Source organism: Chlorocebus sabaeus, chromosome 2, assembly GCF_047675955.1.
Source record: "Chlorocebus sabaeus isolate Y175 chromosome 2, mChlSab1.0.hap1, whole genome shotgun sequence".
NCBI lineage: Eukaryota > Metazoa > Chordata > Mammalia > Primates > Cercopithecidae > Chlorocebus > Chlorocebus sabaeus.
The window spans coordinates 28,475,896-28,488,608 of record NC_132905.1 but is presented as its reverse complement, the minus strand read 5'-3'; the positions used below and the strand labels follow the sequence as shown (position 1 = coordinate 28,488,608).

The 12,713-nt window shown below is 39.1% G+C and overlaps 1 pseudogene; it reads left to right on the top strand.

The window, feature by feature from the left end:
• Positions 1-1,075: 1,075 nt before the first annotated feature.
• On the top strand, positions 1,076-3,335 carry LOC103214247 (HIG1 domain family member 1A, mitochondrial pseudogene; annotated as a pseudogene).
• The last annotated feature ends 9,378 nt before the right edge of the window (positions 3,336-12,713 follow it).

Here is a 12,713-nt window from a genome sequence, read left to right as displayed (position 1 = left end):
AATAATGAAAGTCCCTACTAGGGAGTTTGCAGGGGAAATACAAAAATGAGGAAAGTAATTGGAGATGCTTTGAAGGACTACATTAGTAGGGTTTAGTAACTGATTCAATATTAAAAGGGAAAGAATGGGAAAATCAACACCTTCATTAGCAACAAGAGATTAGCCATGTCATAAACCAAAGACGAAGGAGATCAGGAAAAATTGGTTTTGAGGAGATTTGTTTAGGACACAGTTGATGGTCTGTGGTATGGTGTATACCACAGCTAGAATATAGGCATAGAGTTTGTAGTAATAATATCTGTAAAATTTGGCCACATAGGCTATGCCCAGTTCTGAGCTAGATACATGACCTGTATGTATCTTGTAAACCTTATACTGACTTTATGAGCAAGACATTATTATACTCTTTTTTTTTTTTCTTTAAGAGACAGGGTCTTGCTCTGACTCCCAGGATGGAGTGCAGTGGTACAATCATAGCTCACTATAACCTCAAACTCCTGGGCTCAAGCAATTCACCCACCTCAGCATCCTGAGTAGCTAGGACTATAGGCCTGTGCTACCATGCCCAGCTAATCTTTTTATTTTTTGTAGAGATGAGGTCTCACTATGTTGCCCACGCTGGTCTCTAATTGCTGGCCTCAAGTGATCTTTGCAACTCAGCTTCCCAAAATGCTAGGATTACAGGGGTGAGCGAGAATACCCAGGCTGGTACTTATTTGTATTAGTTAAATTCAATTCTGTTGCATAAAATAAGAAGTTCAAAGGAAGAATGGCTTAAACACACAGGGCTTATTCTACTACATAAAAGAAATCAGGAGGTTGGCAAGTTTCTTCTAATGCCCTGCTTCAGCATCCTCCACTGGTGAATTTCATCCTCAAGGGTACTTCATGATTCAAGATTGCTGCTAAAGTGCCAGCCATCAAGGAGATGATAGCTGTGAATATGGGAATGGGGGCTTGTTGAGAAAAGGAATATAAAAGAATAAGAGGTTGAAATAAAGAACCTTGGAGAATGAGCACAAGGAAGTGTCTGAAAAATGCACCGAAAAGAGACAAAGAGGAAACTTCCGGTAGCATGTCCACAAAAGGCAAGGAAACACAAAGCTTCGGAATGGAAAAAAAGGTTGGTAAGTGGTGTCTAATGGTAAAGTCCACAGCAACTGAAAAATACATGTTGGATGGAAGAATGTGAGGTCCTTAGTGACCTTTAAAGGAAGAGCATCATTCACATTTTCTATGGCAGTGGATCTCAGAGTTAAGGAAATGTTAGGTGGTGAAGTAGTGAAGCATTGATTCCTCTTCCATGAAGTTTTGTGACAGAGGGAAAGAAAGAAATGGTGGTAAGGCTTAAGTTTAGCAGTATTGAGGTAATGTTTTCATAGATTAGAAAACCTGAGTACAATTTCCCTTTATGATGTCAAGTCTCTCCTGAGACTAGATTTAAATCACTTGAGTGTATGGGCTGGGACAGCCAAGGGCTTCTTCCATATGAGCAGTTCCAATCCAGTATCTCCCAGGGAAAGTGAACCAAGTGTTGGCTGATATTATATCATAATAAAGGGCTGACATTACACTTTTTGAAGGCTGTCTGGTAAGCTTAATTAATTCATTTTTGTTTTTCCCTCCCAAAGCTGGATGGAAACTCATCCAACTCTGGCGTGGGTTCTTGAAGAAAAATTATATTGCAAAAGTGAGGATGTTTCATGGCCTTCTGCACTCCCCCAAGGGCGGCAAAGGCTCTCTGGGTGCTTTGCAAAGCTTCAGAGTCTGAAATGTCAGGGCCGTGGATCCATTTCAGAAAAAACAAATATCAGATTACAATACGTTGTTTTTGCAGCTGACCGAGGCTTTGGTGTAGTAGATATTTCATTCTGCAGTTGCAAATTGGGAGAGAAGTTGCTGGCAGGGCAAAGTATGGTGTTTGCATCATTTCTTTATGAAGCCATTTTCTCCCCTCAAGCGGTGCGTTCCCAGAGGACTTTTTTTTCCCCCTCCACAAATGCCTGGTGCTTTTGCAGGGCTCAGCATGCATGACTTGCTTTGAAAGCTGTTAAAAATAAAGACAGATAGTTGGACCAGTTCTCTTGGTACCTTTCATTCTTTTCTCCATAAATTTTTGCCCCCTCCCTTCCACCCTCTGCCTTAGGTCCTTCCCTGGAAACCCTTGTACTATAAAATTATGATAGAATGGCAGATACTGAAACCATAGCATGCCTTGCATTTCTAATTTTCTAACCTGAAACTAGTGAGCCATAACACCCTGGAAGCTTAAAGCTGCTGGAGGCAAATCCAACTCTTCTGACTTTAAAGTAGCAACACATCTTTTACCATTTTAGCTATTTTGAGGTAGATTTTCATACACATGCATGCTGATTGAAATTAAATGTATTTTATTTTTATCTTTTTTTTTCCTTCTGGGGAGATAGCAGACTTGGGGGCACTTGTTTTTTACCTCTTAGAGAATAAATTTGAATACCTAAAGTAGGTATTAAGCTACCTAACAGTAAGTTTTCTACATATATCGATGAAAACCAGTCCAGAAATAGACCCACGCAAATATAGTCAGCTTATCTTTGACAAAGATTCAAAGACAATTCAGTGGAGAAAGGATCTTCAACAAATGGTCCTAGGACCTAGATAAGCACATTACACCTTTCACAAAAATTAACTCAAAATGGATCATAGACCTAACTGTAAAGTGTAAAACTATAAAAATTCTACAAGAAAACCTAGGAGAAAATCTATATGATGTCAATTAGGAGATGAGTTTTTAGATATAATGCCAAAAGCACAATCTATGAGAGAAAAAAAAGTTATGTCAGATTTTGTTAAAATTAAAAACTTATCTGCAAAAGACACTGTTAAAAAAAAATGAAAGAATGGAAGAAAATAATTGCAAACATTTATCTGACAAAAGATTTATATCCAAAATATAACAAATTCCTAAATTCCTAAAACTCAATAATAAGAAAAAAATGGAAAACTGTAAAGATTGGAGAAGCCATTTGGATTGTGAGAGGTTCTTGCTCTCAGAAGATTCTTCAAGCAATCACTAGATCAACCAACACAGATGTTTTTCTTTCTTCATATAATGAAGATTAGGAATCGAAACCTATTTGAAAAGCAGAAGATACACCATTAATCCCCACTGGAATAGCAGGTTTTGCAGCAATTGTTGCATATGAATTAACAAATTAAAGATCAGGGGAAATATTAAAACGTTCCTTCACCTGATCCACATGTGTATGGCAACCCAAGGCTTTGTTGTGCAAGCAATGACTCTTGGTATGGGCTATTCCCTATATTGGGAATTCTGGGCAAAACCTAAGCCTTAGAAGAAGAGATGCTGTCTTGGTCTTGTTGGAGGAGCTTGCATTAGTTACACATTTCATTATTGAGGTTACATGTCTATGTTGAAAATAAATTGAATGTATTCAGACAATAACATGGTATTTTGAACATTGGCTGCCTTTCTTGCAGGCTTGATTTGCTTGGTGACGAAAGTACCCATGACTGCTTCACTAACTAAGTCACTCAGGAGAGTCAAGTTAACACAAAAGAAACATGTCACCTAAATGGACTTGATGATGCTAAAATGTCCACCTTTTAAAAATGTTAAGATGAAATCAGTTCTAAAGAAGACAGTAGGCCAACCTTGAAGTACTCCCTGTTTGCTGCAGATTTTTGCATGCTTTAATGTTATATAGGAGTCCTATTTATCCTGCTTAACTCTTTTTTGCCTGTCTTGTGGACTGGTTGGCTCTTTTGGAACTCTTTAAAAAAAGTGCATGGAGTATAACTTCTAAAGCCACCCACAACTGAAATTGTATGTGTGTGTGTTTACACCAAACCTAGGCTGGGCAAAGTGGCTCACACCTGTAATCTCAGCACTTTGGGAGGCTGAGGTAGGCAGATCACTTGAGGCCAGGAGTTTGAGACCAGCCTGGCCAACATGGCGAGACTCCGTCTCTACTAAAATTACAAAAATTAGCCAGATGTGATGCCGCACACCTATAATCCCAGCTACTCGGGATGTTAAGGCACGAAAATCGCTTGAACTCGTGAGGAGGAGGTTGCAGTGAGCTGAGATCACGCCACTGCAGTCCAGCCTGGGTGACAGAGTGAGACTTTGTCTCAAATAAATAAATAAATAAATAAATAAACGAAATCTAGAAAGCTTACAGCAGAGCTACATGGTAGTGGTATTTATTTCAGAATCACAATTCTTGTGTTGTTTGTTTCTTTGTTTGTTTTTGAGACTGAGTTTTGCTCGTTGCTTAGGCTGGAGTGCAATGGCATGATCTCGGCTAAATGCAACCTCCACCTCCCGGGTTCAAGCCTGCCTCAGCCTCCCAAGTAGCTAGGATTACAGGCATGTGCCACGATGCCCAACTAATTTTGTATTTTTAGTAGGGGCAGGGTTTCACCACGTTGGTCAGGCTGGTCTTGAACTCCTGAACTCAGGTGATACACCTGGCTCAACCTCCGAAAGTGCTGGGATTACAGGCATGAGCCACCATGCCTGGTCTCAAAATCACAATTCTAAACATAAGAATAACTTAATTATGGATTCCAGTTTAGCTTTTAAATATTGCAGAATTGTATTTCTGCTGCTATTGTATTAGAATAATTTTTAAATGTCATCTTGAAAGAGAAATATGTATTTTAAGCACTAATGCAAAGATAAATGAAGAACACTTTAAATGTGTGCATTATGTTTATTTTCTCCATAAGAATCATAAACATTAAACTAAACAAATTACCTATAATGGTAATTTAGACATACACAGGGAGGAAAGGGCCATCTCCAAGCCAAGGAGAGAAGCCTCAGAAGAAACCAACCTGCCAACAACTTGATCTTATGCTTCCAAGCTTCCAGAATTGTGAGAAAATTAATTTCTGTTGTAAACCACAGAGTCAATGGTACTCTGTCATGGCAACCACAGCAAACTAATACAGCACAGCCCTTTGCCTACCTGAATTTTGGAAGTATTGGGAGGAACCCAGCTGACATTTAGATGAAGTCTAGAAATACTTCTTTACACAAGTTTAATAAAATTGATATCATTTATGGTGTACTTATTCAAAATTACAGTGCAGTAGCTATTTATATTCCAAGGTATATAGCAAACATATTTAATCTTTAGGTTAAAAATAAAGTGTGGTGTGAGGGAAAATACCAAATTACAAGTTTTTGTGATCACCTTCTCCATTTCTTCCTGAGGGTAAAAGAAACAGTATTTGCTTGGTTTGTTTATCAGGGTATTGTTGTGGAAGGAGAGAAGACTTGAGAAGATGCAATTAATCTTCATGAGAACAAAAAGAGAAAAGATAGGAGAGGTAGAGAGAAGAACTAATACAACTGGAAACTTTGGAGAGTACGTGAGAGAGAAAAGATTCAGGAAGAGCTATTAGGAGTGGAACATTTCGGGGGATGGTATAAAAGAAGGGCTATTAGGAAGGCATACCATGTAGAATCCATTGTGGTGTGTCCTCATCCTTCCATGAAAAATTGTCACAAGATTTCCACATTATTCTCCAAGGCTTTAGATTTATATTGCTTTTTCTGACATTCCAAAATGTTGAAAAGGTTGTAAAATGAAAACGGGGTGCTTAAGACAGCCCAGTCCATTTAGTATTTTTCTCTTAAAATTTTCCACAATGTGAAACACAAAGTAAAATGCTATAAGGACAATGATTAAGCAAAGAATATTTTAAAGTTTACTTTTTCTTCCATTTGATTTCTCTAGCTTTCAAGTGTCTGCTACTTAGTCCATCTGTTGTTCTATTATGTTGTTTTTGGCAAACAGATGCAGGAGAATAACACTATTGCCTTTTCTGTTTTATATAACCCTAGAGATACAAACATAATTTTAGTTGAGTTTTCTTTTGTAGAGAAAAATTGCAAAGGACTAAAATACACCAAAAAAATTACTGTATATTTTAAATGAAAATATAGGCATTGTCTAATATACCCTTCCAGGTTACCTGATTCTATGGAGTCTCTATACCTTTTATTTTATTTGAGTTCTTTACAATTCTGCAACTGAAAAATGCAAATGATTCAGAATTATGCAATCATCACTAATTTCAGAACATTTTCATCACTCCAAAAGAAACCTCATCTCCATTAACAGTCACCCTCCTTTCCACCTTCCTCTCAGCCGTTCTCAACCACTGATCTACTTTCTGCCTCTGTGGATTTGCCTATTCTGGACACAACTCATATAAATGGAATTATGCAACATATGGCCTTTTGTGTCTGGCTCTTCTGAGGCAGCATAATGTTTTCCGGGCGCATCCATACTATAGCATGAATGAACACTCATCCGTTTTTATGGCTTAGGGCTGAGTGGTGTTCCATTGCGTGGACATACCACCTTTTGTTTGTCCATTTATCAGTTGATGAACATTTGTGTTTCTTCCACATTTCAGCTATTACAAATAATGCTGCTATAAAAAAAAAAAAAAGAAAAAGAAATGCAAATGATGCTGCACTGATTTTTCTAAGGCACCCATGGCTTCTTTATCACATTCAGATACAATTTTTACTTGTTTTCAGATCGTGGTTAGCTTATATAAGAGTCTTGATTTGGTTTTTAAAGTCAAAAGAAACACTTTTTCCTTTCCCTACCTGTTCATAAAATTGAAAGACCATAGCATTGGGATGGAATTGAACCTCCACAAATACATAAAGGAATCTGGTGGAAGTTCAATTGATTCTCCCCTACCCAAACAAGTCATTTTGGCACCAATTATGGAAATTCAAATTCATTTCAACATTTATGATAGCCTACATATATGTCTTCTCTTCAAATTGTTCTTTGAACTGGTTGTAACTTCTTACTGGTTTCCTCATTAATGAGTTAAATAAAATCTTTGACATGTGTCCATTTTCTATTTGTAGAAGAGTCATGAGTCTATCTTTTCTAAAAACTTTATCCTTAGTACTTTCATAAACTGACTGTCTTTAAGCTTTTAGGAGCCCAGCTGAATATTAGTCATACCTGAGTTTCAACTGGACACAAAAAGTGAATTACTGTTTTAGAGTAAGGAATAGCAGGGAGCGACAGTGGAACAGCAGGGCTGAACTGACCTCTCTATACCTCAGACAAGAGTCTCAACTGTGTACATCTCCAACTAACCCAGGGAACCTAGTTATAATCTGCATGACATTTTTATCTCTGACATTCAGTTTGACTTTCAAGTATCACACAGTAGAAAAAAGAAACTCATGAATCCAAAATGAAACTGAATAATATTTTTCCACTTGGCACTACACCATCTAGTCTAATGTGAAAAAAAAATCCATTTCAGTTTGCTACTGCCTGCTGATTAGCATGAGCTCAGCTGTCCTTCAAAAGTTCAGCCTCTCCTAAAAGCAGACACAGTCACTGCTGTAAGCAAAAGGGGAAGAGAAGAATCTCAATTCTCAAATTTTCCTGAGGGTTATTTTTTGGGAAAAAATACATTTAATGCATGGATTTCGCTTACTCTGAAAAGTTGCCTCATTTCTATTTTAAAGGTAACATCAAAGAAGTGCTGACAACTTCCAGTGAGCAAAACACCTGCCATCTTGAGATAGATGTTGCCAGAAAACAGAAAATGATGCAAGAGGTTCGCTGCATCAGAATTAGAAACACATGCCACATGCTTTCTGCCACTGCCAAACTTGAAGCCACATCCTGGCATTTCAGTTAAATGCTCTTTCCAAGGCACCTATGGCTTCTTTATCACATTCAGATAGTTTTTACTTGTTTTCAGCTCTTGGTTGGATTATTTAAGAGTCTCGAGTTGGATTTGAAAGTCAATAGAAATACTTTTTCCTTTCCCTACCTGTTCATAAAATTGAAGGACAAGAGCACTGGAATCAAATCTAGGCAAGTATCTTAACAGACAATACCCAAAATGTAATTTTCAAAATGTTTAGAATTATGTAATTTCCAATTAAATTTACAATGAATAGAAATCAAAGTTTTATTAAATTTAATAATGAGTTAATGGGTTTTTTTGAACCAAAAAAGTTGGTTCAAACTTGTAGGATACAAAGACTGTCAATTATATAATCAATGAAAGAAAAAAAATCGCAAAGTTAGATGCAAAACTTATTGTCCTACCAGCAACACAACTATATCCTTTGAGGTTATCTTTCCTACCCAAGGAAATTTGTGTGTATCACCACCAGGCAAAAATAATCCCCACCATTTCTGGACAAAAATTATTGCATAATATTGACCAAAAATTATTTATACCTTATCAGTTTCCAGTAAAGCAATACTATAGAGTTGTAAATTGTCTGAGCCCTAATCAACAGTAAATGGTAAATCAAGCTTATATATCATGTCATCCCAGGGCAAGAGTCATCCAACTACAGCCTTGCTTAGACTCTGGACCAAAATTAGCTCACCACCTGTTTTGTAAATAAAGTTTTATTGGAACCCAGCCTCACACATTTGTTTATATGCTATAAATGGCTGCTTTTGCTGCAGAGTTGAATAGTTGTGACAGAGACTGGATGACCCACACAGTCTAAAATACTATCTGACCTCTTTACAGAAAACAAAACAAAACAAAAATCTTGATGTGTTAGGACATCCTTGTTTTGCTATAAAGAAATACCTGAGACTGGATAATTTACAAAGAAAATAGATTTAATTGGCTCACAGTTTTGCAGACTATACAAGTGTATTGACAGCCTCTGCTTGGTTTCCGAGGAGGCCCTAGGGAGCTTTCACTCATGGTGGAAGGCAAAGTGGTAGCAGGCACATCATATGGCAAGAGCAGGTGCAAGGGGTAGGCAGGAGGTGCCACATACTTTGAAACAATCAGATCTCAAAAGAATTCACTCATTTTTGTGAGTAGAGCACCAAGCCATGAGGAATCTTCCCCCATGACCTGAACACCTTCCCCCAGGCCTCACTTCCAACACTGGGGATTACACATCGACATAAGATTTGGAGGGGGCATCCAAACTACATCATGTGCCAACTTTTGATCTGGGAAAAGGACATTGTCTAACAATGGAAACAAAGGTTCCTTTTTTCTTTTTAACCTTACATGTAAGCTTTGGGTAATAGTTTTTCTTAACAACAATATTAGTAAAAATTTTTTAAAAAGCATGAGATTAAAATCAGAAAAATGTCTTCAGGGAAAGGCACATCTGAAGTAATTTAAATCCCATGAATATGTGACTTTCCACCCAGCCTCCTGGGAGGAAAGGGGCAGGACCCCAGTGAAGCCCTGCCTTCAAGCCAGGGATGGCCTGAAGACTAGGGGCGGGGCTGCCAGTTCCTCAGACCAGAGTGAGAACTTACTGTGCTTTTTCAGGGCCTGCCCCTCACCTCCCATGGACCAATCAGCATGCACATCCTCCCTTCTGAAGCCCATAAAAACCCTAGACTCAGCCAGACGTGGGTAGATGTCCAGGCGACCTAGATGCAGATGGGAGCTACCCACTCTGTGTCTCCTCTCTGCTGAGAGCTGCACATCTCTCAGGACTACCTGCCTGCAGAAAAGAGCGACCCACTTAGGGTCTCCTGAGCACTGTACTGTTGCTCTCAGTAAAGCAGCCCTTGCTCACCCTCCAGTTGTCCTCATACCTCATTATTCCTGGATGTGGGACAAGAACTTGAGACCCACTGAATGCTGGGGCTGGAAGAGCTGAAACATGCCCCCACCACTCACCACATTATGGCAAGGAGAAAGAGAGGAGAGAAGAGCTGCTGCCCTTCTGGAAGCCCAGACTAAGAGCTCCCAGAACCAGGGCTATGACACCCTATTTAGGGCTGTGCCATTCCTGGTGTCTCTAAGCTTCTGGGCACCAACATGTTCCCCAGTGCCTGCAGTGGAAGCCACTTGTGGTACACCTAGTCCAGCCACAGCAGGCAGCCAGCACCCATGCCAATGCCTGGAGCTGCCTGCCCCACCACAGCCAGTGTGCCTGGCTGTGCACAGTGGCTGGACCCCGGGCTCACTCATTCATGCACCCCTTCACTGCTCCATGCCTGGCTTGCCCTTGGCAGGTGTGGGATCCAGGCTTGTAGCAAAAGCCGAGTGCAGGCTGCCAGGCCAAATGGGTGGAACGAGTCCAGTGGGCCCAAGCAAAAATCAGGCAAAGGTGCCATTGGCCACAGATGTTTCCAGTTGGTGAAGTGACACTCCAAGGATCCCGAGACATAAGCACATACCACTGCACCTGGAAGAAAGAAGCAAATTCTGACAAGGTTTTATCTAGGTTATACACAGGGCTGAGATTCAGCAAGTATTCACATCTTGTTAAAATATGTAATACTTAAGTACCATTTGGTAACTAGCCATGGCTCTGAGCCACTCATATAATCCTCAGGTTATCCCAGTAATCCCAGCCTCTCCCTCTAGAACGACCAGGATCAGTCACCTACTAAAGGGTTAATTCTGGCATAGAGCAGAAAGTCAGTATCTAGTCAAGGGTTCACATGGTGATTGGTTGGTGCCCACAGCGTGTTGTATACTAGATATTTTTACATTTTTACCCCTGGCTTTACAGTCCCCACATTGCCAAATTGTTCACAGTTCCTTTCCAGTTAAGTTCCTCCTGGCACCCACCAGTCACATCACAAAATCAATGCAAATCTCTTTAAAAACAGCAGCAGCAAAATATAAGGAAAGCCAGGAAGAACAAGCATAGAATGGGAACCAATCTTAATTCTACATCTAATGCTACTCAAATGAAGAAAGATTATGCAAACTATTCTAACAAAAAGTATGAGTGTTTTTTTTTTTAATTCCTAAATATTGAAGAATTGTACAGCCTAACACAGAGGAAAGAACGGAGACTTTTACACACCAACTGGCAGAGGGGGCTCCCTGTAAGGAAAACTCATAGGAAAAGCCCTTAAATGAAAGAACAAAGAAAATAGAAAAACAGCACAAGAAAGCTTTGGAAAAAAGCTTCTGATTTTAGACTTCTGCTTAACCTAACCTGGGTGCCCAGAATAACTTGTCCATTCTGACTTTAGCTCTCCCTAGTTGTTGAATGCTGTATTTGCACACACTGAATTTCAGATGCTATTGGTGCCCCATGTTGTATCCCCTGACTCCTCTTCAATGCACATCAGTCAAACTTTCAACAGCCAGCCCTCACATTTCCTTCCCTAAGGGCCTTCACTGTCCCCTGGAGCTCCCTCTGCCATTTAGTGTATAAATGTCTCAGTTTCTCTGATCTTCAGGTAGAATATTCTACACTAGCTTTCACAGTATTCCCAGTAGAACTGAGCTCCAGCCGTCCCTAACAGTAGCTGGCTTGACAAGGTACATGTCACTGGCTCCTTTCCCTTTCTGTGTCTCATATAACCCTCAATTCCAGTTTCCTTTGTCTTCTAAATAAGCCCAAAATTTTCACCTCCTAAATTACATCCAAATCTTCGTGTCAGAATCTGTTCTCTGGCGAATCCAAAATAAAACACAATAAGTGGTCAAGAAACAGTCATTCACTCATTCAAGACTTGCAAGTATCTCTACTTTTTGGAACTTACTGAGGTTTTCTTTATACCCTATTTTGTATGTGTTGGTGGGCACTTGGAAAGAATGCGTGTGCTCTAATAAACATGTATGTATATATACACACACACGTTTCCATCTTATGATTTTTTGTTGCCATGTTATTTGATTGCTCTGTTGCCCAAGCTGGAGTGCAATGGCGTGATCTTGGCTCACTGCCACCTCCGTCTCCTGGGTTCAAGCTATTCTCCCTGCCTCAGCCACCAGAGTAACTGGGATTACAGGCGCCCGCCACCACGCCCAGCCAATTTTTGTATTTTTAGTAGAGACGGAGTTTTGCCATTTGGCCAGGCTAGTCTCAAACTCCAGACCTCAGGTGATCCACCCACCTCGGCCTCCCAAAAAACTGATATATTTTTATATGCTTTACATATTTCAAAATTATGAAGTACCTACAGCTTTTACAATTGAATTACATCTTTTCAGATATTATGACCATGATTCCTGGGTTTTCAAAAATTTGCTATTCCTAATACAGTTTTGCTCATCCTTCAATTTCTGACCATCCTAAATCACTTTTCTAACATGTGTCTCTCATATATGGCATAGGGTTTACAATCGCTTAAATTCCAACCTAATTTAAACTTATTCTCCTTTAACATGTAAGTTAAATTCATTTATATTTATTGAGCTGACATATGTTTGGTCTCTGTTCTGTCCTATTGTTTCACATTTTCTGTTGTTATGTATTAAAGTCTTTAATATTTTAAAGACTTCATGCAGTCTGTTTTCTTTGATTTGAGGAGGTCTGTAGTTCTGGTTTGAGGAGGTCTGTAGTTCTGTTATGATGGTTATTTTTATTAATGCATATTGTCAGCACATAATAGTTCCCTGTTATAAGAAATAAAAAATAGTGTTTTCTCCTTCTTCCCCATTCCCTTTCTCTCCTCCCTACCACCCAATTTAAATCAATAACATTATCTTTCTTATTGTTACCTTTGTACTATTAAAAATGCGAGTATGCCTATCACTTCATTAGTCAGCTTTTAATGATGTCATTTAAATCAGCAGACTGTTTTAACTCCTACCTTCTTCATTCCAATTTGTAGTATTGTAAAATTTCTCTGTTGTCCAGGTCACTTCAAGATGACTCCATCACCTTTAGCCAGTGTATTCTTACAGTGCTTTCTGAAATCTGTTTTTTCTGGGTTCTTTCACTAATCTTTTGCCTTTAT